The 27,400-nt window shown below is 39.3% G+C and overlaps 1 long non-coding RNA gene across 3 annotated transcripts in view; it reads left to right on the forward strand.

Moving 5' to 3' along the window:
• Nucleotides 1-27,400, forward strand: part of LOC140521091 (uncharacterized) — a 169,841-nt gene that overhangs the window by 45,215 nt on the left and 97,226 nt on the right. For all 3 annotated transcript variants that reach the window (XR_011972784.1, XR_011972787.1, XR_011972785.1), the window contains exons 2-3: nt 19,623-19,778; nt 19,952-20,065. This is a non-coding gene — a long non-coding RNA (uncharacterized lncRNA). The remainder of the gene's footprint in view (nt 1-19,622; nt 19,779-19,951; nt 20,066-27,400) is intronic.

The following is a 27,400-nucleotide window of genomic DNA, read 5'->3' on the forward strand; positions in this document are numbered from 1 at the left end:
CACATGCTAGAAGAACCAAATTTATGCAGCTTCTAAGGTCCTTTACTGGAATGCATTCATGAACAGATATTTAATAAGTCTTTATTGAGTGTCTAGTATGTCTAAAGCATTATGCGAGGTGTTTGTAACTGATGTGGAAAATAGAATGTGTTTCACTGGGGAACAGCTAAAGGAATCCCTCTTTATCATGCACTGACTGTTACTTTCCCGTTATCCTGCTGAAGGTTGTTCAAAGCTTATTTGCTTCCTGGTATCTGGTTTCCACTTTGATCCTAGTTCTTCCTCTCCTCTGGTCTGCATCTCTGACTGCCCCTTCGACCCTTTGACCCAGTGTTGGTGTTCATGACAACCATTACTGATGATCTGCTTGACTTTGGTATCCTCACATCCGCTTCCAGTTACTCCTGTTGGCACCGACTGCTCTTCTGGATTCAGTTACAGCTATGATCCTATAATATTATTCTGGCAACCCACCTCTCTTTTTCTGGGTTCCTTGGTCATCTCTCAGTTATTGCAGACTCTGTCTGGCTTTGACATCGTTCCTAATATCTACTTATTTGAATATTTCTACAATTAGTAGTATTACAGTATCACACACAGAAATGAAAGCCCAACAATGACAAGAGAAAATGGCATTGATTTCTTCCCCTGTCTCTATGTTTTGAAAGCTTTTCATTGCATTCCAATGAATATTCATAGGGTGACATCTATTGACATATATTCTTAAATTTTTATCTATTAGTTATGCCTGAGTGATTACAGATAACATTTTGGTTTGTAAATATGCTATAGTTTCAATACAGGTATTATAATCTTATTTTTCCCATATATTTTTTTTTGATGAGGTTCAGATAGAATGATCCTATGACAAGTTACTAACCTGCTATTTTTCTGTTATAGTCAATACTCTATGGACTATTAAACAGGTGAATAAAATAACTGCTTTTTATAGTTGAATAACAGTATCAGGCTATGAGCTCATCTTTTGCCAGCTCACTGAAAGCATCCTCAGTACAATTCCAGTAGCAGACAGAGCAACAGATCTGACTTGGACCTTAATCGGTTTCTGCCTGACTTTGATGTCCCTAACTAGGTCTATATACTTTAAAAGCATTTCATTCCATATAGCTTAGAGGTTATTGGTATAGTGACATCTATTAAACTATTGTTTATAAATTTTTATGAAACAATAATAGGGTTAGGTAATTGTGGAGAATAGTTGGGTCTGCAATATATTTTGCTTTGTTGTTTGAGTTCTCCAGGGTGTTTTGAGGTCTGGTATTTGTTGTATTGAGGATTTGTTTGCTGTTGGTTTCAAAAGATAACAAAACTTCAGATGTGTAATTCCAGTTAACAAATCATGAGTTGCTAGGTATTTGGTTGGTGCTAATTTTTTGTAGGCTCCAGTTATGTATTATACTGTCCACTATTTTCTTGCACAATCTGCATTGATCATTGAATCCAGGCAACTTGAGGATAAATGTAATGTAATTTTTGGTGGGAGTCACCTGGGTTTGAATTGTTATTTTACAAATCTTTTGTTTTCATTAAAAATCTGCATGACTTAGCCATTTGTTTGATGCTTTTGTTGACACATTATTGGCTAAGTTCATGTGGATGTCCATTTTCACTTTTAGATCTTAGTTATTTCATAGACTCCATCTAGAGGCAAGTGACTTTTGTTCATGTTCAACAAATTCAGTAGCATATACCTGTTATGGGTTTTTATTATTGCTTGGAAAAGTGATGTCTACTTTTTCCAAAAATATTTCTGTGATTTTTTGACCTGCTTGCTATAAGCTCAAAGAATGTCTTTGACATTTGAATGTCAATTGAATACTCTTCCTTTTTTATGTCAAGAACGTATGAATCACTCTATAGCTTTCTTAGGGTAATGAGGCTTCTACTTTGTTAATATTACATGAATTTTTTGTTAGAGTACATTCCATATCTGTTCAGATCCATTTTTATAATTCCAAGAATGTATATTGCGAATGATATTGATATATGTTAATTGCTTTAAATGTGATCTTCTTGCTTTGATTTCAGGATGCCAATAAGTCTCTTAACATTCAGCCACAGACTTAGCCTTGATGGCTTCAGGCTTGGTTTGTGTTGTCAAGGTATTTATAGGTATCATCTTGTTCAGTGTAACCTCCAGATTAAAGCTCAAAGCCTTTAATCTCTATCTTTGCCTGGGGTATATTAAGCATTTTATACTTAGTGAGTCTAAACGACATTTTGATATTATTAGAGAAAGATTTCATGAGATTAAGGAGATGTTTAAGGTGTCTTCAACCTGATGATGTCCACAGACATCAGGTTGGTTAGTAAGATGTTTTAGTATAACTGCTTCAATTTGGAAGCTATTTTCCCTTGTATTTAGGAAAGATCAAAATGTATTTAATTAAAAACAGAAAAATGCTACATTTTATATCAATTGTTCTTGATGTTTTTGTTCTGGTAGATTGTTTTAGATAAAGAAGTATGTTCTATATGGGCATCAGATATGCTAGGTTTTTTAAAACTATGCTTGGGTCTATTTTATAGATTTGAAATACACAAATGAGATATGAACGTGGAACTGAGGCCAAGGCTTTGCGATAGTTATCAAAAGTAGTATATATGTTATGGCATTTAGAGTAACTTGTTCAGTAATTACTAAGTTTGTAATAATTTGCTCTTTATATCCCTGTGATTTTTTCATATGTGCCCTCCCCCTCGCTTTTTTCTCCTCAGTCATTGTACGGCATGTGTTTATTTATGTTTTAAGTTGTAAATGCTTTGTATAATGTATATATTTTGAGTGGTCACTGGAGTTTTTGTCCTTCAGTAATTAATGTAAAAAATGGCAGGTTCAAACTTCTGAGAGAAAGTTGGTAAAGTGCCTATCTAGTAATTTCGATATTACTGTGAACCACTTGAGTACTATATCTTATTCATTCTTGTCACTTTCCAGTTTTAGAGAAAGGTGATTGTTTCAATAATCTTCTTTGATATAACTATTCTGTTTTTGATTACACTCATTGTGCACAAGATTTCTTTCTTATTTGACCCAATTTGTGTTTTCATTGTGTTGGATAACTTGTAACCATATAGATGACCAGAAATCTTTTTATTTATTTTTTATATTAATCTTGTTTATTTTTAGTGTTCTACAATCATTACCATAAAACTTAGATTTCCCCCCCCTAACTGGCCCCCACCATCCCCCCCGAGGCAGCATACAATTCTATATAGGATTTACACATACATTCCTATTGAATACATTTTCACTATAGTCATGCTGGGTAGAAGAACTAAAACAAAGGGGAGAAATCATATAAGAAACCAAGACATTAAACACACACACAAAAAGTGATCTGCTACATTTTGTGATTGATGACCAGAAATCTTCAACATCACCCTTCTTCAGTGGTTTTGTCAGTCATTCAGTCAACATGCATTTATTAAGCACGTAGTATTTGCCAGGTAATGTGCTAAGTGCAAAGCATAAAAAGGGAGAAAAAATAGTCCTTGACTTCAAGATGTTCACAATCGAATGGAGGAGGCAACTATACAAATATAGCAAACAACCATGGACAAACAAGATATATACAAAGGAAATTGGAGCTACTCTCAGAGAGAAGGCACTTCTTTCGGGACTCGTTGCTCCTCTTTCTTCTCAAATCTCTGTAGTAAAGGTTTGGTTAATGTTGAATTATTTATTTTGTTCTTTGCATTGCTTTCATTCCTTGTAAAATATTTCCTTCAACCTTCAAGTTTTGCTTTCACTGTTGAGTAAAGTAGTCTTGAATTTCTGACATGATTTTCTTTTCCAGTTTCCTATCTTTATACTTTATAGGTTTCCTATAATGTTGTATGCAGTTTCTGAAATGTTTTAATATTTTCTTTTAAGTACTATGGAATAATATGTTTGTTCCTGATGGCCATAGCAAATATGAGCTTTTAAATATTACTCTGCCATGGTACTATTGGTCTACTAGTTGGATTATGGCTCCAAACTCATAAAGTAATGTCTGGAATTCTAGTCTAAGTATGTCCATCTTCTTTTAAAAATCAATAGAGACTAAGGTGCTGGTTTTGCCTTCTATTTATTTTTAGCTATAATTTCTGGAGTTTGCATTAAGAGAAACTTTTCAGTGACTTCAAGGCTTCAACTTTTCCATTCTTGGATTTCAGTAGTTCCTCGAATTCATCTCTTGTTTCCTCTAATCTAGGTTTAGAATTGAAGTTAATTTAAAAACTGGTCAGCAATATGTTGCTGAGTGATTTGGAGCTGAGTAAAGCTAAGTAGTTTTTGCCTATAGCTTTTGATATTTGTTTCCAGTTTTGTTAGGATATAGTACTGGTACACAATGAACGTATTCATGTCTTCAGGGTGTTTTATGTGCATTTGTGGTTCGCCTTCCTTAGCAGGCAGCCCTGTCTGCACTGAAGCATTTTCAACAGGAAAATATTGGTAGTTCTGATTTGTCTGTTGTGTTTCGTCTTCTTGTGGTACTAAAATGTGAAAAAGCACCACTTGCTCTGCTGCCCTCTGTGTTGAGTTGATCATAAGAATGATATTTAGTAGGGTCAATTTGAAACCTTATGCCACTGTCTATTTCTTTGATTTACAGTTTCATCATACTTCCTGGGTTGCCAAACCAATCAGAGATATTGCTAGCGCCTAATTAGACAGTGTTTTGGGACTGTTGCTATCCTTCATGGCCACTATGGTATCCCATATCCTTATTGTGCATCATTCTGGCTGTCGTCTCATGTTGTGCCCTCCCCTTTACCCCCACTGAAAGTACGGGATTAGAGAGAGTTATTATTATTATTATATTCCAATTTTAAAAATTGAATTCTGATAGAAATAGTCCTGGGATCAGTCTTTATCCTATAATTATTCTTTTACATAGATTATTCTATAGCCCATTGTACAAGGAGGTATGATAACAGTTTTTGGCAGTTGAATACAAGTATTTGGATATAGGCTCATCTTCTGTAGTTTCACTGAGAGCATTTTCAGCACCTCTCTAGCAGTGGACAGGATGGTGGGGATAATATGTAATTCATCCTGTTCCCATATAATTTTTATGTCTTCTCCTAGGTCTCAGTATTTTGAAAGCTTTTCATTCAATGTGGCTTAGAAATTATGAATGTTTGGTGCAGTGACGTCTTTGGATCAAAGCTGTATCTGGGCAACTGGGGGAAACAATTCAGTCTCTGAAAATGTTTTTTTTTTGTTGTTGTTATTCAGTTATTTCAGTCACGTCTGACTCTTTGTGACCCCATTTGGGATTTTTTGACAAAGAAAATAGAGTAGTTTCCATTTCCGTCTCCAACTTACTTTACAGATGAGGAAATTGAGGCAAACAGGGTTAAGTGATTTGCCCCGGGTCACATAGCTAGTAAGTATCTGAGGCCGGATTTGAACTCAGGAAGATTCATTTTTCTGACTTCAGGCTCCACACTCTAACTACTGCACTACCTAGCTGCCCATTTGATTTGATTCTAGCAAATTCCATTTGCCAGGTTATATGTTGCTAGATGTTCAGTAGGTTTTGGCAGGGTTTAGTGATGTAGAGTTTCTTTTATTTCTTTATAGAGTTTGCATTGATTGCTGCCTGGGCTTTTTATAGATAACTCTTGTATAATTTCTGGTGGTGATGAGTGGTTTCCAAATTGCCATCTTAATTCACTGTTTCCATGAGCAAATCCACTTGATTTAGCTATTTGCTTCATGCCTTTTTTTTTTATTAACACATTTATGGCCAGGTTCATAAGCATGCCATTCCTTCAGGGCTTTTGGAGTCCACTCTTGGAAGCATTTCATAGATTCCACTTGGAGGTAAATAACTGTTAATGACATTAAATAAATTCAGTGGTATCTACCTATTAGCCTTTTCTATTTCTCAATGATAAAGCAGTGATATCTGCTTATTCTAAAAGTATTTCTGTAGGTTTTTGACCTGCTTGCCATATGCTCTAATTTTTTGGTGAGAAAGTATGAACCTTTTTATTGCTGCCTTAGGATGAGAGAACTTGTATTTTTTTTTAATATTTTATGGGGTTTTGTTAGAATACTTTCCAAATCTGTTATGGTCCATTTTATAATTTCAAGGATGTACATTAAGACTTGTATCATGCTAGCATTAATTGCTCTAATAGAACTGTTCTTGTCATTGAGCTTTGATTTCAGGATGCCAGTACATCCTTTAATGTTTCAACCTCATCTTTCTCCTTGATGGCTTTATGCGTGGCATGTCTTGCCTGAAAGATAGCAAAGCATTTGTCATTATGGCGTTTGTCTATCATTGGTTCTATTTGACTATTAGATTCAAGCTTGAAACCTTTAGTCTTTATAGTTCCTTGTGATGACAAGCAAAGTAGGATTTTGTTGTTTTTGTTTTAGACAGTCAAGTGCCTCTTAATCTTGCCTTTGATAAAACAAGAGTCTTTAACTAGAAACAGAGTATGTATATATTGTTGAGAGAGTTTTAACCAATCAAACATGTGCAAGTGGGCTCTAAACAATCAGATACATGTGACCTCTAGCCAATCAGATGATGACTAGAATTGTATATGAAGAGAGTCAGAGCTGAGAGAAGCAGATGTGAAGAGAGCCAGTGTCTAGGAGAGCTGAGAGGAGACCTCTGATAGTGGAGAGGAAGACCTCTGAGAACTGGGAGGAAGCCCTGTCTGTTGATCTGTGTTGATTTCTCAGACAGAAGTCCTGTCTGTTGATCTGTGTATCTCAGACAGAAGTCCTGTCTCTTGGCCTGTGTTGATTTCTCAGAGAGAAGTCCTGTCTGTTGGTCTTTATGAGTCAATTGAGATAATGGTGCTGGTGGTGTTTGTTAGTATTGTTGTTGCCCTGATGAACTTTGTTTTCCCAGAGACAGAAGCTGTTCCCATGAACTGAGACATGGAGCAGGAGCAGAGAGCTGTCTATGGGTGAATCCAGGTGAGAGTCAGGAGTAGTCAGCCTACAGAGGAAGAGCCATGGGACTGGGAAGCCAACCTCAAGTTAAGATGAAGGAAGACTTTGCTTGGACACTTAATATTGATTGAGAAGATTCTTCTTATTTACTTTATGCCTTTTTTGTCAACACATTTATGACCAGGTTCATAAGCATGCCATTTCTTTTTGAGTCCACTCTTGGAAGGACCCAAGGGAGGATGGTGTGGTACTTTGAAAAAGGACTTTACTTGGATACTTGACATTGATTGGATGATATGTTTTACCTAAGGACACTGCTATTGCTATGAGATATATGCTGATTGAATGATGTGTTTTACTTAAGGATATTGCTATAAATGCTTTACTTTATTGAACAATGCTTAGTTTGTTGTTGAATAAATAGAGAGTTCATTATACTATGCCCTTAGACCCTTGAAATCATTCAAAGTAGCAGTCCACACAAGTGCTACCCATGATTGGCTTTATACCTTGACATATGTTAAAAATTTTGCACCTGTCAAGTCCAAATGATATTCTATTGCCATTGCAGAAAGATTCCATGAGATGAAAGAGCTATTTAATTTGTTGGTCATCGAGGCGACTTATTAGTGAAGCCATATAGCTCAAAGTCATCCATGTCCATCAAATGATGAATGAGACGTTTTTGTTTGAATTCTTTAACTTAGATGCCATACTTAATTCTATTTTAAAGAGATGATAATGTTCTTAACACTAGGTAGAACCATATCAGGCTTATGTCATATCCTTGCAAAATGCCATTTATTTATATGAATTGTTCTTGATAGAGTTCTTTTTTTTACATTTTAAAATTTAATGTTCATTGTTAACATATTCTCTATAAATCTCTTAAGACCATACAATCAACACAATAGTAAATGAATACTTGATTTGTAGTATTTGCTGATTTCTGAGGGATAAAGCTCAGGCTGAAAATTTTATTTTATTTTGTTTTTTAAAAAATTATTGATTTGTTTGTTTTCAGTGTTCTACAATCACTTCCATATTAGATTTTCCCCCTCCTTCCCCTCTGTGCCCCCTACCTCCCCACTCCCTCCCTGAAATGGCATACAATTTTATATAGGTTCTACACACACATTCCTATTAAATACATCTTCACCTTAGTCATGTTGCACAGAAGAATTAAAATGAATGGGAGAAATCATAAAATAAACCAAAACATAATGCAAAAGAAAATGATCTGCTTCATTTTGGGATCAAATTCCATAGTTCTTTCCCTGGATGTGGAAGGCATTTTGCCTTAAGAGACCATTGGGAATTATTTAAGTCCTTGCATTGCAATGAAGTACTAAGCCTACCAGAAAAATTCCTCGCACACTGTGGTTGTTACTGTGTACAATGTTCTCCTGGTTCTGCTTATTTCACTCAGCATCAGTTCATATAAGTCCTTCCAGGACTCTCTGAAGTCCTCCTGTTCATCATTTCTTATAGCACAATAGTATTCTATTACATTCATATATCACAACTTGTTCAGCCATTCCTCAATTGATGGGCATTCCCTTGATTTTCAATTTTTGGCCACCACAAAGAGGGCTGCTATAAATACTTTGCACATGTGGGATCCTTTCTCATTTTTGGGATACAGTCCTAGAAGCGATATTGCTGGGTCAAAGGGTATGCACATTTTTGTATCCCTTTGGGCATAGTTCCAAATTGCTCTCCAGAATGGTTGGGTCAGCTCACAGCTCCACTAACAATGAATTAGTGTTCCAACTCTCTCACATCTTCTCCAACATTTATCATCTTCTTGTTTTGACATTTTAGTCAATCTGATAGGTGTGATGTGGGATCTCAGAGTTATTTTGAATTGCATCTTTTTAATCAATAGTGATTTAGAGCATTTTTTTATGACTTTAGATAGCTTTAATTTCTTCCTCTGAAAATTGACTGTTCATATCCTTTGACCATTTATCAACTGGGGAATGACTTGTATTCTTGTACATTTGACTCAGTTCTCTATATATTTTAGAAATGAGGCCTTTATCACAGATTTTAGTTGCAAAAATTCTTTCCCAGTTTTCTGCTTTCCTCTTAATGTTGGTTGCATTGGGTTTGTTTGTGCAAAAACTTTTCAATTTGATGTAATCAAAATTGTCCATTTTGCACTTCATAATGCTTTCTATCTCGTTTCGTCAAAAATTCTTCCGTTCTCCATAAATATGATAAATACACTATTCCTTGCTCCATTAGTTTGTTTATAGTACCAATTTTTATACCTAGATTGTGTACCCATTTGGACTTTATTTTTGTGTACAGTGTCAGACATTGGTCTATGCCTAGTTTCCACCACACTGTTATCCAGTTTGCCCAGCAATTTTTGTTGAACAGTGAGTTCTTATCCCAGAAGCTGGGGTCTTTGGGTTTATCAAACAGTAGATTGCTATATTCATTGACTACTGTGTCTCGAGTACCTAACCTATTTCATTGGTCTACCTTTTTGTTTCTTAGACAGTACCAAGTGGTTTTGATAATTGCTGCTTTATAATACAATTTGAGATCTGGTAGAGCTAGGCCACCTTCCCTAGCATTTCTTTTCACTAGTTCCCTTGATATTCTGGACCTTTTGTTCTTCCAGTTGAATTTTGATATTATTTTTTCTAGCTCTAGAAAATAATTATCTGATAGTTTGATTGGTTTGGCACTGAATAAGTAAATTAATTTAGGTAAAATTGTCACTTTTATTACATTGGCTCAGCCTACCCACAAGCAATTGATATTTTCCCACTTATTTAGATCTGACTTTATTTGTGTGAAAAGAGTTTTGTAATTGTGTTCATATAGTCCCTGGATTTGTTTTGGCAGGTAGACTCCCAAATATTCTATAGTGTCTATCTTTAATTCTATAGTGTCTGTCTTTAAATGGCATTTCTCTTTCTATCTCTTGCTATTGGGCTTTGTTAGTAATATATAGAAATGCAGAAGATTTGTGTGGGTTTAGTGTGTAACCAGCAACTTTGCCAAAGTTGTTTATTATTTCAAGTAGTTTTTTACTTGAATCTCTGGGATTCTCTAAGTATATCATTATATCATCTGCAAAGAGTGATAACTTAGTTTCTTCTTTGCCTATTCTAATTCCTTCAATTTCTTTTTCTTCTCTTATTGCTACAGCCAACATTTCTAGTACCATATTGAATAATAGTGGTGATAATGGACATCCTTGTTTCACCCCTGATCTTATTGGAAATGCATCTAGCTTATCTTCATTGCATATAATGCTTGTTGAAGGTTTTAGATAGATACTGCTTATTATTTTATGGAAAGTTCCATTTATTCCTTTGCTCTCCAGTGTTTTCAATAGGAATGGGTGCTGTATTTTGTCAAAAGCTTTTTCTGCATCTATTGAGATAATCATGTGGTCTCTGTTAGTTTTATTGTTGATATGATCAATAATACTAATAGTTTTCCTAATATTGAACCAGCCCTGCATTCCTGCTGTAAATCCTACCTGATCGTAATGTATTATTCTCATGATAAGTTGCTGTATTCTTTTTGCTAAAATCTTATTTAAAATTTTTGCATCTATATTCATTAGAGAAATTTGTCTATAATTTTCTTCATAGAGTTATTTTGACAAAGGGTTTCAAATTGAGAAGAATTTTCCATGTAGGTATCAAATACTACCTTTAGCACTATGCAAAAATACTGAAATGTATGGTGGTATCATTGATTTTGATATTCTCTCCAATTATGCAAATTAAAACTCCTCTGTGCATATCTATCTTGTAGAATGCTTGTTTGTGATGAGCTTAAATGTATTGCTAGGGGGCCATCCAACATACTTTTGGCCTTCACTTTCTCCTGATATTATGAGGATACAGGTGGGGTACTCTGACTGTTCCCCTTTTGTAACCTCACTCCTACCACCTGAGCAGCCTGTCTTTTCTGCTTATCATTTAATTATTTGCTGTCTTTTAGTCCCATTTTTCTTCAGTCCTACATGACTTACATATTACAGCCTGCTCACACCTACCATGAGCCTTTCCTCTTTCCTATAACTAGGAAATTGTTTCTAATTTTCTTATGATATTTTCTTTTCATATAAGGAAACTATGCATGTCTTCAATCCATCTCATGCACCTACATGTGCTTGTCCACTTTAGTGGTCAAAGCTATCTATATGGAAGCATTTCTATCAAGTGGGACATTGGTACTTTTGAGTTTCTTCCATTCATTTAGCCTCCCGATGGTACCAGAACATGAAGAATCCCCATTCACTTTGTTATACCCTGTGTTAAAATGATTATCATGCCAATGTCAGTTAGGGCCAGTCTGTAATCTTCTTTTACCCTTTCTTTTACTTGGGCTGTTATGAAGAGTTGTATCAAAATTACTGGTGCTAAATGAGTAAGTTATATATCTCTAGAATCTGATTTACTTGGACTTCAGGGAACATTATTATTAATCTCATCTCATTCAAATTTATATAAAATTATCACCAGCAGCTTATTATCTTTGTTATTGATATTTTTGTTATTATTTTGTTAGTATTTTTTTTCTAATTTATATTTGATGGGGATCAAATAGAAATAATTCAAAGACAAGGTGTTTATTTGCTATTATTTTTTCCTTTTTACTGTTTTGCAGACTATTACATGGGTGGATAAAAAAACCCTGCTTTTTTGTAGTTGAATACATTTGGACTTGAAGGTCATACTTTGTGGGCTTACTGTAAGAATCCCTGGGACAACTCTCGTAGCAGACAAGATGATGGGGATAACTGGTACTTCATCCTGTTCCCATGTGATTTTGATTTCTTCCACTAGTTCTTTATTATTATCATCATCATCTTGTTGAATATAGTTTTGGTAGAAAATTTACTGGAAAAGCTGCTATCCACCTTTATCCTTTTGTTCTGTGGACTATTACACAGGTATGTACAATTGCTTTTTGTAGTTGAATAAAATTGTTAGTATATAAGCTCGCCGAAAGTACCCTTGGTACAACTGCAGTTACAGATAAGACAATGAAAGTGATACACACTCCATTCTCTTCCCACATGATTTTGATCTCTGAAAAGCATTTTGAAAGCTTTCCATTCCATGTAAATCAGAGATAATGAACATTTGGCATCTATTAAAAATGTTGTTCTTAAACTTTCATGGATCAACGTTAGGTACAGATGATGATAATAGTGACGGTGATGACGATGATGATAACGGTTATGGGGATATTATGGAATACATCGTACTTGCCAGAGCTTGTGCTCTGCTAGCATAACCGTTAAGAACTCAGAGTCACTTCCATGATGTGATGAGGCCACAGAGCATAACGTTAGTAGGCTTACCATGAAACTAAATTCCAAATCTATTTTTTTGATCTTCCTGTTCAATTTTAATGGGCTTCATTTCCCATCCCCCAAATTATGGAACTTGATCCTTCAACCTAAAGCATTCGATGTCCTTCATCTAATTAAAGAGCATAGAGGTGGTGTAGTGAACAGTGTGTTGGACCTGAAGTCATGAAGACTTGAGTTCAAATTCAGCTCAGGCACTTACTAGCTGCATAATTCTGGGCAAATTACTTAAGAGGCTTCATTTTCCTCATCTAAAAAAGGAGGATAATAATAGTATCTACCTCCCAAGGTTGTCGAGAGGATCAAATGAAATAATATTTGTAAAGTGCTTTGCAAGCCTTAAACCATTACATAAGTGATAGTCATTATTATTATTGTATCATCAAAACCATACAGCAGAAATCTTTCATAATTTGCTTCTTCCTAAAAGAATTCTTGGAACATTATCAAAAGACTCTGTGTCTGAGCTTGAATCTCACTGATATTTAGGCAGTCAGATTCAATTACAGGATCATAGCTATGATCATAGGTTTAACAATGGAATGAACCTTAGAACTTATCACGTCCAACCCTCTCATTTTGTGAATGAGGAAACTGAGGCCCACAGTGGTTAAGTGACTTGCTCAGGGTTCTAACTGAATTTTACCACTTTACTTTTTTATTTTTTTTTTTTACTGTTACAATTAAATACTGCTCCAGTTATTTCTTCCTTCTACCATTCTAAGAGTTCCGTTGGTACAAATGCCATCTGGACGACTTCACTGAAGTTTTTCCCCCCTCGTTCTCAGCTTTTATGTTTTTTAGTACAGTACATCTCTTAAGAAACTCAGAAATATCAACACCTGTATCCATAGTTGAAAGTTGGCAGAGAAAAAAACATCTTGAATAGTTTCATAATCTTCGTTTAGACATTTGACAAAAATGAGTAAAATAGGATCTCTGAAAACTAAAAATTCACCTCCAATTGCCTGTTGGAGGTCTTGACCTAGAGGTCTAGTAGACATATTAAACTCATTATATGTAAGACTGAATTAATTTCTTTTCTCCCCAACTGTCCTTTCTTCCCATGTTCCATATTACTGTAGAGGGCAATACTTTCCTCCCAGTCTCCCAGGCTCAGAACTTAGGAATTCTTATGGACTCTTCACTGTCTCTCACCATCCCTACGGCCCCATATCCAATCTATTGCCAAGGCCCCTCAATTTCACCTTTGCAACATTTCTCATATAAGCCACCTTTTCTCCCCTGACATTGCCACGATCCTAGTGCAGACCCTAATCTCCTCAAACTTGGACTATTGTTATAGCCTGCTGGTGAGTCTTTCTGCCTCAAGTTTCTCCCTATTCCAATCTATCCTCCATTCATCTGTCAGTGATCTTCTTAAAGTGCAGGTCTCACCATATAATCTCCTACCCAACAAACTCCAATGGTTCTTTATCATCTCTAGGATCAGTTATAAAACCCTCTGTTTAGTGTCCAAAACAGTTCATCATCTGGCCTCTTCCTACCTTAATCCCCTACGCATACTCTATGATCCAATGACATTGGTCTCTTTGCTGCTCCCTGAACAAAGCCCTCTGTCTCTCAGCTCTGGGAGTTTTCATTGGCTGTCTCCCATGCCTGCAACTCTCTCCTTTCTTACCTCTACCTCCTAGTTTCCCTGACTTTCTTCAAGTCGCAGCTAAAGTCCTATCTCCTTTAAGAAATCTTTCCCAATCCTTCTTAATGCTCATGCCTTCCCTCTGTTGAGTATCTCCAATTTATTTTGTCTGCATCTTTTTTTTGTACAGAGTTGTTTGCAAATTGTCTCCCCATTAGACTGTGAGAGCAGACTTTCTTTTTTTTTTTTTTTGTATCCTCAGTATTTAGCACAATGCCAAGATGAAGGACATAGTCACTTTCAGAAGTTGTTGGTTATAACTCAGGTTTCAGTGTTTTTTCTCATGAAGTTCTCTTGAGGCAGACTGGAATTTGTTGATCCTCTTGGCTTGCCTGGGCATCATCAAGAATTTGCTGAGACTCCTGGGTTTGGGAACACTGTTACAGTCAAGAGCATGCTAGTAAATGTTTAATGGCTAGCCCTTGAGGGGGTTAGGTGGGAGTGGGGAAATATACTCCCAACACATTTTTAAGTTTAACTTGCATTAACATTTTATCCATCACTTTCTTAGACCTAGACAATTTATTGTTATCCACTTGTTTTTCAGTCTTGTCTGACTCTTCATGAATTATGCTTGACATGTCTTACCCTTTTGGGGTTTTCTTGGCAAGATACTGTAGTGGTTTTCCATTTCCTTCTCCAGCTCATTTTACAGATAAGGAAACTGAGGCACACAGGTTTAAGTGACATGCCCAAGGTCACACAACTAGCAAGTGTCTGAAGCCATATTTGAACTCAGGAAGATCAGTTTTCCTGACTTCAGGCTTAGCAAACAATAAATTAAGCCCTGAATAGTACTTGGAAGAAACTACTATTTTAATTTTAGATATGCTGTCTGCTATATCTTCTTTACTGTGAAAATAATTGGCAATATAAATAAAAAACAATACAAGGAACTTATATTCCAGTGGGGGGAGACAACACTGAAGCTAAAAACTAAGGAGGGGGTGTGTATTAACAAGCACCCTAGCACACCCAAGAAGACCTACTAACACAGGTTCTTTGATCTGCCTTGCTAACAGAAAGACAACTTTTAAAGGGGTCAACAATCTTACTTTAATTTCATTCACTAGTTCAGGGACAAGGTTAGCACCCTGAACATGGAGAAAATACAAACAGAGGAAATACAAGCAGAGAAATTAGCACAAAGAGCAACAGGCAGGGCTTTTATTGTCTGAACAAAGTAATACAACCACCTACACCCACCACTGGATGGGAGAGCACAAACCTCTGAGTAGGGGAGGGGGGGGCTCTTAATAAATGGTTACTCAGAGTCTCATCCAGGAAATCAAAAGGTCCTTCTCATAAGTAAACCCCCAAAGCAAAATGCCAACCTTCCAGAATATATAACAAAGACTGGGCCCTTGATTGACTCAGAGACAGTAGGAAACCTATGTGACTCAGCACAGCTGTGAGTTATCAGGGTTCAAAGGAGATCAATCCTTCAGATGTTCACAATTTAACCTGAGCCTGGAAATCTGAACTTCCAAAAGAAAACAACAAAAAAATCCCACTTTGCTTATGCTTACAGGGTGGGAAGAGATGAGGATACCTTACCTAAGGACGTGGCAAAGAAAATCCAGAGTCGGTGCACAGCCTGTAGAGCAGCCCTATAGACTGGAGGCTAAGTGGGGTGGGGCCCTTAATCTCCCATACATACTGACAAATTTTGTTTCCAGAGCAAAGTTGGCTACATCTCCCCTCAGGATTCTAGAGATTAGCTCTTAAAGGTTGGGAGGTGTCCTTTTAATGCTATACAAGGACTAGCTTCTCTGGTATGAGGATTTGCTGAGCCCTTTTCAGGGCTACTCATCTTCCTTTGGTGTCCAACTGGTCATCCAACTCTCACTTGTGGCTTCAAGAAGGTGTAACACACACAGTAGCCACACCCCAGTAAAACCATCTTGGCAGATGGGCTAAATCAGGTTGAGGGTAACTGATAGGTCTCAAACTCCTCAGTGAGTTAGGGGGTATCTACTCTTTAATTAAAGGGGCCAATCCTTAACTCACTTCTTAAAGAGGTGAGGCATATTTCCTGAATGGACATTGCCTCATTTTAAGTGAGTACCTGAAATGGCCTTACCCTTGAAGGTCAGAGTTCTCCCATTGCATCCTGGGCCATCTCCAGTCATCCTGATGAATATCGGATCACTGGACCCAGATGACCCTGGAGGAGAAAGTGAGACTGATGACCTCAAACAGTCTTCCTTCACTCAAATCAAAGTCAGCTTCAAGTTATGTCATCATTTCCCTGATATCATGGTCCTCTTCAAAAACAAAGGACAAACACAATCTACCCAAGTATGTGAAGACTTCCCTTCACAGAATGGATGGAATGCCTAATTCTATGCAATTTTCTTGTTTGTTTTTAGAAGTCATTTATAAAGCACCTGCAATATGCGATACACCCTGTTAGGAGCTGGGTCAGTTACAATACAAAGAAGCTTATAATCTAGTCTATCCTACCTAGGGAGACAAGATAGAGATATTACAGGTAAATGCAATTCATAGCAGAATATGAAAAGGGGATAAGGGAGAATATAAAGTGATGCAACATTAGCTGAGGAAAAAAGCAGTCCCTGCTGAGGGGATCAGGGAAGGTAATTATTTAATCACAAAACTTCTAAGTAACACAATAAGTAAGTCCTCTTTGACAAACACTATGCTGGCTCAGTAGATGTTAAATATTATATAACATTGGAAAAGACACAACACAGATGGCAATGGTTGATGGCTATGAGGATTGGTCGTGTGCCTGCACTGAGAGACCACCCGAGGCTGATTCTGCAACAAGAGACCTGGGCAGGGTTTGATCTCTTTAGAAGATGAAGCAGCCAACACCTCCAAAGCTTGTCTTCTCTAGCTGTCTCAGAATCTTTCATTCACTGTTGATTTCTTTGCCCTCGCCAGTGGACCACCCAAGGTGTATTCCACAAACAGATGTCCTCATGGGCTGTGCTACCAGAGAGGCGTACATCTTGGTAAATCTTGCTCAGGAGCTGAAACAGTAACACCTTCAAAAAGATTCATTTCCTCCTCTGAATGGTACTTCTTTGACTCTCTCCCAAGTGTTTATAGCTATTTGCTACAAATATAGTCTTTGTGATGTAGGATATAAAGAAGGTTGTCACTCCTGGACCATGGGGTGGCCTCCCCTGTACTAGAAAATATCACTAGAGCAAGTGGCATTACTTTAAAACAGTCAGAATTACAGTTTGGTTGAGGCCCTTTCTTAATTAAGTAAAGAGTTACACATGTGGATTTTGATCATATGCTGTTGGGTGTAGGAAGTGGGGGTGGGGGTGGGAGATAGGAGAGCAAGAGGGGTTCCCTGAGGTAAAGGTAGCCTTTGTTGGTTAAGACACGTCAGGATTGGGAAACCTGCGGCCTCTAGATCACATGTGGCCCTCTAGGTCCTCAAGTACGGCCCTCTAGGTCCTGAAGTGTGTCCCTTTGAGTAAATCTAAACATTCAGAACAAATCCCCTTAAAAGATTCCCTACCCTGCGGCCTTGAGAAGGAGCAAAAAAGAGAATGCTAGCCTTTCCCATGTCCTCCTCCCCTCCTTTAGTTTTCCTAGGAAGATTATGCCAGCTCCAGCTATAGCTTCTGGAGATTTTGTCCCTGTAAGCTTTAGTCGTCATAGATAGGATGCTTAGATTATCCCATTCCTCTCTTTTGCCTTTTCCATCTATTGGTTTCTGATTCCAGCAATCCTATTGCTAGTATTCAAGTCTCCCAGTCTTCCCTCACTTGACTCTAATCCTTTCTCATCTGCACCTGTTCCCCAAATCTCCCAGATATTGGAGATCTATTAACTTTCTTCCAAGTTTATTTGATGACAATATTAAACTTTTTATAGGATCATAGAATCATGAGATTTAATATATCCTTTTCTTTGTTTGTCTCTCTCTCTGTCTCTCTCTCTGTTTCTCCCTCTCTCTCTCTGTCTCTCCCTCTCTCTGTCTCTCTCTGCCTCTCTCTGTCTTTGTCTCTGGCTCTCTGTCTGTCTGTCTGTCTGTCTCTCTCTCTCTGCCACAGTGAATAGAATATTAAGTATGGAGTTAAAACATCTGAGTTCAAATCTGGAGTCAGACACTTACCCTGGGCAAATCACTTAATTTCCCTTTCTTCATCTATAAAATGGGGAAAATAACATAACTTACCCCCCAAAGTTGTTGTAAGGATCAAGTAAGAAAATAATTATAAAGTGCTTACTTAGCCCAGTGCCTGACACATAGTAAACATAAAAATGTTAGCTATTATAATTATATGTAGATCATCTTTGTCTCTGTCATTCTATATCTTCTATCTTTATCATCATCATCATCATCATCATTATATCTATCTATCTATCTATCTATCTATCTATCTATCTATCTATCTATCATCATTATCATCATCTATCTATCTATCTATCCATCTAACTATCTAGTGGTGCAGTCAATAGAGAACTGGTCCTGAGTTAGGAAGTCCTGAGTTGAACTCTAGCCTCAGACACTTACTAACTGTACGATCCTGGGAATGTCACTTAAACTCTGATTGCCTCAGTTTCCTCAACTAAAATGCGGATAAAAATAGCATCTGTGTGTGTGTTCATCCTTCATTGCCGAAGAAGACCATGCCATCGAGAAATAATGACATGACTTGCACTTGACTTTATTTTGAGTGAGGGAGGGCTGTGCAGGTCACCAGCCTCACTTCTCCTCTAGAGCCATCTGAATTCAGTGACCAGATATTCATCAGGATGACTGGAGATGACCCAGGATGAGACAATTGGGGTTAAGTGACTTGCCCAAGGTCACACAGCTAGTGAGTGTCAAGTGTCTGAGGTGAAATTTGAACTCAGATCCTCCTGACTCCTGCACTGGTGCTCTATCCAATGCACCACTTAGTTGTCCCAGCATCTACCTTGCACAGTTGTGAGTATCAAATGAGATATTTATTAACAACATAAAAGAACCTAGAAGTGTGCCTGATACATAGTAGGTGTTATAAAAATGCTTATCACCTTTTCAGTCACTCAATCTGACACTGGGAGAGACTTCAGAGGCTGTCTAGTCCATTTCCCTTATTTTACTGATGAGGAAACTGAGGCCCAAGGAGTAGACCAAGATTATAGGAATTAGAGCTGAAAGGAAGGTTATAGACCTTCTATTTCAATGCTATCCATTGCCAAGAGACTCTAAGTAATTTGCCCAAGATCTCATGGGTAATTGCAAGAGCCAGGATGTAGCACATAACTCATACAACCTGAAGGGAATATTGTTCAATACCAGTGCAAGCATATGAAGGTGGAAAAACTTCCCGATTGTCTTATATAATTTAATCTCTTATGATTAAATTATATCATTCTGTATTTCTGGGCTCAGGGCCCCTTATTCCAGTCATCCTCAAAATTCTAGAATCTCCACCAAGTGCTGTCTGGTCCCTGGCGCCAGTCCCAGTTCTTAGCCTCCATTATGGTTGTGGGAAGGGCTATTATTCTTGCTCCAGTGCATCCATACACTTGACCTAGCAGACTGTCTCTGGGCACTTAGTCACAGGATGCTCCAGCCTGGACTTTGTCCTTGAACTCTGAAGAACTGCCCAAGGAAATTAGAGTTGACACCACTGAGTTTTGTCCAGCACCATTTTCTGAATCATCCCACCTTATTATTTCCCTCTCTATGATCACAGAGGCAGGATAGCTGAGCTGTGGGAACAAGAAGAGAATAGCTCCTGTCAATAACCCTCATGAGGGCACTGTAGTGTTCAATGAGTAGTGTTGGACTTGGAATTGAGGAGACATGAGTTTAAATGCTTCATCAGAGTCTCAGTGCTGTGGGACCCCAGGTAAGTCACTTACCCTTTCTCAGCCTCAGTTCCTCAATTTGTAAAATGGCAAAAATAACAGTACTTGCCTCACAGGACTTTGGGGGGATCAAATGAGATATATAAAGCACTTTGCAAACTATAAAATGTTACCTAGATACTGTAATTATTGTTGTTATTCTAATACTTATTAGACTCTGAGACTGCCTAAAGTTATTCATGAAAATGAGGAAATCTAGAACCCCTGAGATGGAATTTTTCCATGGACTTTTCTTCTGGGGCTGCCGAAATGATCATATCAACATCAGGTAAGATGTTTTCATGGCAGAATAGTTCATCTCTGGGGTGGAGTGGGGAAAGAAAGCCTGGCATTCCTAGGTGGTTTCATTAACCTGATTCTACACAGCAAGGAATAGGAACACAACTGTCTTCCACCCTAAGCTAATTATATAGACTTTATTGATAGCATGCACCACTCATTCACATATAAAGAATCAAGGAAACACCTGTTTCCTACTTGCTGTCATCCTTGGGTCTCCGTCTTGGTCAAGGTTTGGGAAATGAAACCAGCCGTGTAACTACAAGCCAGGCAATGAGCTCAACTCTATCTGGACAGATCCATTCAGAGTAGCCTTGTGGGGTCCAGGTCTGTGGGGTATTATATGGAGGTAGACAAAGGGAGCCTTTTATACAAAGGGAAACAAATTAAGAGAATATTAATGAGAACCTTTTTACAAATGAAGCAATCCAGGGTAAGCAGACTCAAGGTATCTCTGAATGCACCAATCATGAGTAAGTCAGATAAAGAGAAACAGAAGGGTTGGTATTAAGGTTTGGGCCCATGGATCCATCAATCATTCTAACTCATCCTACCTGTGTGTGAACTGAAAAGTTTGGTTTAATCTGCCTGTGTCAGCCATCTTCTGAATTACTGTGGGTGGCTTTGGGAAAGTCTTGCACATGAAGTTATGCTGCAAGTGGCCTGAGGTCTTGGACATAGAGACCACTGGAGAGTTTGGGTGATGATAATAGTCAATCAGTAAGACTGTGTTTTTGATGGTACCTTCTGTCCCCTTCTCTGTTCTCTTAGGCATGCCTATCAGAGGTTGGAGGAATGTGACAATGATTTCCTTGGGATGAATAGCCAGATTTATGGCCCGTGACTATGGCTTGGACTGAGGCCTGATTTTGCTTGATCTCTTGGTCTTTCTGTGGCGAGAGGGATCTTCTAGATAAGTTGTGGAGTCTGAAGGCACTGGGGTCATCAGGAAGTGACTGTGGCAACATATTTCCATGGCTGTGGTGCCTTAGGGCTTTGTGACCACAGTCTCTTTATACTTCATGACCTCTTTCTCAGTGACCAGAGAAATCCAGGGAAACCTGCCACTGTGTCTTAACCAATATGGTGGGAGTGGTGTGGGCAGGATAGTGTGAAAGCCAGTGACCTAGGATGAAAAGAGACTCAGGTTCTTAGCTATGACTGTGGGGAGGTAACTAGAAGCAAGGACCTCTGAGTAGCAATATTTTCTGAAAGCAGGAGCCTGGAGTAAAATTAGGTGTTCCTGCTAGTTGGGACTTTTGCTGAGAATGGCTGGTAGCCTCCTACAGTCTCAAGGTGTGGATTCAGAGGCAGTTAGGTGACTTAGAGAACTGCATGCTGGATTTAGAGCCAGGAAGGCCTGAATTCAAATCCTGCTTCAGACACTTACAAGTTGTGTGACCCTAGGCAAGTCACTTAAGCCATCTCAGCCTCAGTTTCCTCATCTATAAAATGTGGATAATCATGGCATTTATCTCCCAGTGTTGTTGTGAGGATAAAATGAGATAATATTTGTAAAGCATTGTGCAATCCTAGAATGTTATATAAATTCTATAATAAAAAATTATTATTGCTATTATTATTCAGGGCCAGGGAGTTTTGGGAACATCAAGGGATCATGAGTCTTTGTTTTAGGGTTTTTCAGACTCTAGCAAGGGGATGGGGCCTATGAACACACAGTGAAGAGGGAGGTACAGCTGAGGGTCCAGGTAATAGAGCCAAACAGCTGACCTTCAACCTCATATTGTGAACTCTCTTCTCTTACTGCAAGAACTCTGAATGCCCATGTTTAGCATGGAATCTTCAGCTCACCTTATTCCCTTGTTCCCCTACTGCCTTTTCCCCCTCAATGTTCTGCTTATCTTCACCCATCTGTTACCACACCCCTTTTCCCCCCAACCCCTCCTCAGAATGAGTCATCCTTCCTAGCCTCCCTCTAGCCAGATAGCTTTATGATATAAAAGCTCTTTCTTTCCTGTTGTGAAGAGCTCTCAGATACGGATTCTATCCAAGGAGGCATCAAAGGGACAAAGAGTGAGAGAGAGAGGTGGAACTTACTTGTGGCCAGCCTGGAAGCCACATCTCACACAGAAACCTCTTAAATCTCAAGACCTCTTTCCAGCCCCACAAGCTGGACTATAAAATCTACATGGGAAGGTATTGTGGGTATTGTGTCATCAAAATTTGGCATTTTCCCTAGCTCCATTGCTTAGCATGATGCTATGTACCCAGTAGATGCTTAGTAAGTGTTTACTGAACTGAGTCCAGCTCTCAATTTCTTGAGGAGTCTAGATACTTTGTTTAGTGATTTCTGTTCCTCTCTCCATTCTAGGATCAGTTTCCCTTGATTTTCACTGGATGCTGAGAAAGTGGTAGCTTAACTGGTTCCCTATCCCTCTGTCCTTGTCCTGACTGAGCTCTTCTACACTCATGACAGTGGATTCCTTCCCATCTCTCTTTCTCCAGCTGTTCTCAGTCTCTGACCCTCATGCTCCAATCAGGTGACTTGATCTCATCTCATCAACTGAGACCTCTGTCAGAATCAGCCTTGTTCTGCTAAACCCATTGTAGAAGAATTGGATACTTATTTCTGCCCCTACTTGTCTGACCACCCCTTCCTTCCCCCATTTCATGCACAATCCCACTGAAGCTTGAATCCCAGGCCTCATCCTTCCTTTACTTACTGATACCCTGATCTCCATATTCCTCATCTTTCCTGCTTATTCTCTCAGCCTTGTCTTGGAGTCACTCCCAGACAGCCTGGGTCCTGTGCTAACTGTCTGAGATCATTTGTGGAAATGGCTTGTCATGGATGCGCATTTGCCTGGAATTTCCTTCTGATGAGAACAGGACAGCCCAACCAGAGAATGATCCCTCTGGGACTCAGTAATGAGAGAGAGAGAGAGATGCTTTCAAGCAGTGCTTCTAGGGATGCCCCTGAGACACCCCTAGGGAACCTTTGGCCCATGTTCCAAGCTTGCTGCTTCCTCCTGATCCAGTGAGTCAGTGCCTCACCGAGGCTTTTGTTTATATAATCCTTCCCCACAGTAACAAGGTGTTTACTGTTGCACAAACACATTTCAGTTTAACAGCCGACAGTAAAACTGTCTGATAAAGTTTGATTTAGCGAAAGAAAGCTAGTTCCCTTGTAGCCAAATAAATCTGAGGACATAGATGGCTATTGGAAGATTGAATTCCAAGGCCATTGAATTCCAACCAATTCTTGGTTGTCCTGGTGGTCACAAGGACTGGGGCACATCTAGGATTGTTGGCACCCTGGGGAAAGTGGCCATCTGTGTCTCCTCTGTATATGAAAGATATACTCCTTTACCACTTGTTAGCATGTGGATTAGATGAACACTAAGGTCCCATTCAGTTTTTCACCCTACGATGCTGTGGCACTCCAGGGTACTGTCTGGTTTGTAGGGGCTGTGGACTGAGCTTGGTAGAGAAACAACGGTAAGGACAGGTTGAATTGCTCCTGATATACAGCTCTGATCTATACCCTCCTTCTAGTTACCTCATGCCTCCTCGCCAATCTCTCTACTTCCAGCCTCTCCTTCCTCTGTACTACATAGATAGACAGAAGGATAGATAGACAGATTGGAAAAAGCCTAAAGATAGAGATATAGGAATAGAGAGAAAGAAATAGAGATAGAGCATTTTTAACAGCTTACTTTGTGCTTTGCTGAGTACTGGGCTAAGTGCTCCAGAAATATAAATAAGACAGGTAGCCCCAGTCCTTGAGGAACTTACATTTGAATGGGGGAGATAACAAATAAAGGATAGCTGGAAAGTGGGGATTGGTCGATGACGAGTTCCTAAAGGTGGGGATAGTCTACTGTCTACTGCTGGTGAAATCAAGAATTCTTCAGAGTCCACATAGCCTGGGTGCCTCTGACCAGGGGCTCATTTTCTAGTTTAATGTCGCTTAGGGACTTTTCTTGAGAATTTTCATTGACTTCCTAGAGCGGTGTCCCACGGGTGGTGTCTTTATAAGGAGAAATGAATTTTCAGCCCCGCAAAATCTTGAAATCATTGGAAAAGGTTAGAGTAGGGAGTGTTTTGAGAGCAAAGTGTCTGAGTGAAGCAGAGGCAGGAGATGGGGCTCTTGGCTGCTGCTCCAATAGTCTGTCCTCTGGTTTTCCAATGGTATCTCCTGTTAGTCTATTCCATGTGCCTTTGACCCCAGCCAAACTATTCTTCTCACTCTCTTTTAAGTACATTAGGCATTTCCTTGTGTTGGTACTTTTCTGCATGCTCTTCCTCTGCATGACTCCCCCCACTCCTCCCATCTCCCCCGCCTGAATCCCAGTTAGCCTTTGAGCCCAGTTTCAACTCTCTCTCCTTTTAGTGAGTCTTTTTTCTTGACCACCCAGCACACACTGAGCTATCCCTCCTCTGATCTCTTCCATCCCTATAATCTAAATCACTCATCTGGTACTGAACTAACAGACAGACACAACTCGAGCTTTTCATGTCTCTAAGTTTTACCTCACCAGTGAGAGAGACTAAGGTCTTGAGGAGAGGGATGACAGCTCCTATATTCCCCCACCACTAAGCCAAGAGAGGGCTGGGCACACACTCTATCCTCCAGAAAGAACTTTGGAATGACTGATTTTAGCTCTGATCTGTATCCCCTTTCTCTTACTCCCCTCCCCCTACTACAAACACCATCAGCCACCCTACTGGGATTTCCCCCTCAATTCCCCTCTGCTCCCCACCCCTAGGAATCAGGGAACAACTCCAGACTTTTGGGAACAAGGTTCTTCTCTCTTCTGGATATGACCTGTGGCCTCCCAGACTATAACTGACATCACACATTAGAGCTGAGAAATGTCACCATTTATATTGAACATCATGGTGTGGTGGAAAGAAGACCAGGTTTGTAGTCAGTGGATCTGAGTTCAAATCCTATGTTTGTTACAGACTATCTGTGCAGTTTTGGCCAAGTGACTTAACGTGTGCTTCAGTTTCCTCATCTGCAAAATGAGGGAGTTTCTTTCCCATAAGATAACCATCATTCTTCCAGCTTTCTATCTATAATTCCATGGTCGATGATCTTGGCCCCAAAGAAGGGAGACCTCTTTCTTGCCTCTGCCCCACTCCTCTCCAGCAGGCACTGACATTTAAACTTATGGGAATGATAGATAGATGTCCAGGCCCCTGGGGTGCAAAAGGAGGTAAGGAAATGAACTTGAGGGAGAGATCTCTAGGTCAGTGGCCTGTGCACTGAGGGGTTAGGGGTGGGACAAGGAGATCTGAGTGTGGGATCTAGTATAGGCAAAGCAGTTAGTGGAAATAGTGCTGAAATTGGAATCAGGAGAAATCGTGGTTTGAATTCTGGCTCTGATGCTAGTTATGAGAGCTAATTATAACTTCTCTGTGTCTCAATTTCCTCATCTTTAAAATGGGGATAATAGTACTTACAGTACTTGAAGATAGTACCTTAGTACTTAGCTCATAGTACAACAAGGATTGAATGAGGTAATGTTACCTTAAGTGCTTTAAAAGCTTTAAAACTCTCTATAAATATTGGTTATTATTGGCCTCCTGGGAAGTGTATTCTCAGGATTTGAGGGACTTGAGTTATCTAGTTGAGCCATCTACCAGGGCTGATTTAACTGCAGGCTTGGTCAAATGGATTTCACTCTGTGATATGTGGCTCCAGAATGTGGACAGATTGATTGTTCAGTTAGGAGCAGGACTTAAATTTGATGGAGAGAAGCATCATGGATGAGAGGAAGGATAAATTTTATGTATAGGCTTGTGATTGAGGGCATATGAATGCACATACGTATATGGACATATATATGTGTATTTGTGCTTGCACATCTGTGTGTGTGATGGCCCATTGTCTTTGCGCAAGGTTCCTTGGTCATGCTAGTCATACCTTTACTCCAGGCCAGGGCAGGGTTGGTCACCATAGGAGCTCTAGAATGGACTGCCTTTGGCCCAGGGGCTTCCAACTCATGAGTATCCCCCAGTTCACCTTTTATCTACTTGCTTGCCTGCACTTTGTTGGGAGGTCACGTGTGAGGAAACAAGCCTCACGTGCTTTTAATCATTTTGCCATAAAAGCTGAGCTGCTTTCAGCTTTGATCCCTGCTGTGCTGCTGGGAGGAGGGTCTGGGGGCTGAGCGCCCGTCTTCAGAGTGGCTCCGGAGTGAGGCTCCCACATCAGACGGCAGCAGTAAAATGGAGCACAGCTCGTTAATTTTGCCTCTTAACCATGGCACCTGACAAGAAGTGACTTTGAAAACCAGGAGGACGGATGGGAGGGTGGGCAGCTCTTGAGTTGTGTTAGAAACATCTGTTTCCAGGTCCCTAGCCATTAAATTGACATCTTTTTATTTGAAAAGTTCCTTTTATTTCCCAACTTCCTGCAATTGGTAATGTATCTATGCCAAGGAGTTGAAATTCATGACTTTGAGGGTGAGATTAGCTGAAGGGCCGTCCTGCCCCTGGGGAAGGGCCCACTGATAGCCAAGGCAGGGCTACAGGGCCTGCTTGTCAGTTCTGCAACCTTCGTGCGGAGAATGTCAGACCCCATAAAAAACCCCAAATGGCCTTGAAATTGAAACCCCTGTGAAGGTCCACGTGCCTCCATATGAGACATATTAGTGACTCAGAGCTGAAAAATACACCCAGAGCCTGCAGGTCCTGTGAGATTCCTTTCCTTAAGGCTCTGATCATGTTTCCCTGATGTGTCTATCCATAAAATCCCCATGGCCACAACCCATGGTGTACTAGATGCTGACTGTGATGGCCAGTGTGAATTGAGGGCTTTCTGGGATTATGACTCTGGTTTTAGCTCCTTACCCTGTGATTTGTGATTCCATTGATGAATGTTGGGTTGACTGTCCCTAGACTGGGAACTCTATGTATCTAGAATGGAACTGGGGAACATTGACTACCCGTGTCATAGACAGTCTTCCTCCCATTTCCATGCTCATGGACACCTTTCTCTGTAGCCTTTTCATTCCTGTGGATATCCCTTCCAAAATCACTGAGATTTTGTGAATCTGTGTATATGTAGGTGTGTCTGTATGTTGTATAAATGTGTGTGTTCCTGTAGCGCATGATAGTGTACATATGTATGTGCATGTATGTGTGTGATATAGGAGAAGGATGAAAACATGTGTATAAGTGTTAGGAAGGAATTCTTTTCTCATTTCCAGGTTTTCTGAAAGATACGGACCTATCTTTGTAGGTTCTTTTTCAACTGTGTCTTACTAATAAATAGCCTCCTTAACTTACATCCCAGTCTCTTATTATTCCTCTAGCTTCCCATTGCCTCCATCACTTCTTTTACTTCCATTAC

This window comes from Notamacropus eugenii, chromosome 1 (assembly GCF_028372415.1).
Source record: "Notamacropus eugenii isolate mMacEug1 chromosome 1, mMacEug1.pri_v2, whole genome shotgun sequence".
NCBI classification, from domain to species: domain Eukaryota; kingdom Metazoa; phylum Chordata; class Mammalia; order Diprotodontia; family Macropodidae; genus Notamacropus; species Notamacropus eugenii.